The sequence below is a fragment of the Elephantulus edwardii genome, unplaced genomic scaffold, assembly GCF_000299155.1.
Source record: "Elephantulus edwardii isolate Elephantulus edwardi_28Jun2011 unplaced genomic scaffold, EleEdw1.0 scaffold00053, whole genome shotgun sequence".
Classification (NCBI taxonomy): Eukaryota; Metazoa; Chordata; class Mammalia; order Macroscelidea; family Macroscelididae; genus Elephantulus; species Elephantulus edwardii.
Genome location: NW_006399803.1, coordinates 9,024,025 through 9,025,307, shown reverse-complemented (window position 1 = coordinate 9,025,307; position 1,283 = coordinate 9,024,025).

Here is a 1,283-nt window from a genome sequence, read left to right as displayed (position 1 = left end):
TCATAGGGTCTCTCGGCGTTAGAAACGACTCAGTGGCAGTGAGTTGGAAGTTTTTATTAAATATCTAAGTGGGAAAAAAGCTTTTATTGTGTGCACCCAAGTCCTCATACCAATAGACAGGGAGAATATCTCAAAGGAACGGGAATAACTGAAATCTACAGGAATATTTCACATGGACACGAATACCTGAAACGGACGGGAATACCCCAAAGAGGCGGGGATATATCAAATGGAAGGCAATACTTGAAACAGACAGAAACAATTCAAATGGAGGGGAATACTTGTAACAGAAATAGCTCAAATGGAGGGGAATACCCGAAATGTAGGGGGAGATCCCAAACGGACAGGAATATACCAGACGCGGACAGGAGTATCTGAAGTGGACAGGAATACCTCAAAGACACGGGAATCCCTGAAACGGAAAGGCGCATCACAAGCAGATGAAAATGCCTTAAACGGACAGGAGTCCTTGAAATGGACAGGAATGCCTGACACGGATGGAAATACAGGATACAGACGGGAATGCCTGATTCGGATGGACATTCACGATATGGATGGGGATGCCTGAGACAGACAGAAATATGGGCTACGGACAGGGAGGCCCCATATGGACGGAGATGCCTGATGTGGACAGGGAAGCCCCATTTGGACGAGGAAGCTTGATGCGGACGGAAATTCATGATATGGACGGGGATGCCTGAAACCTGAAACTGACGGAAATATGGGCTACGGTAGCGGTGCCTCACGCGGACGGGGATGCCCTATATGGACGAGGATGCCTGAAACCTGAAACCGATGGAAATATGAGATACGGACGGGGATGCCTGATGTGGACAGGGAAGCCCCATATGGACGGGGATGCCGGATATGAACGGAAATTTACGATACAGTTGGGGATGCCTGAAACCTGAAACCGATAGAAATGTGAGATATGATGGGAATGCCCCACGTGGACGGGGATGCCCCACGTGGACGGGGATGTGATACGAATATGGATGGGGATTCCTGAAACCTGAAACCGATGGAAATATGGGGTATGGACGGGAAATGGCCCATGTGGAATGGGATACTCCATATGGACGCGGATGCTTGATATGAACCGGGATGCCTGTAGTGGAAGGGGATACCCCATATGGTCGGTGATGCCCCATGCGGACCGGGACTCCTGATATGGATGCGGACACCAGAAACGACCGGGCTGCTCCATCCAGAAGCAAGTATGTGATGCGCACCGAATGTAAGACGCGAGCTTAAGAGTTCAATCAGCCGGGAACCGCCAATAC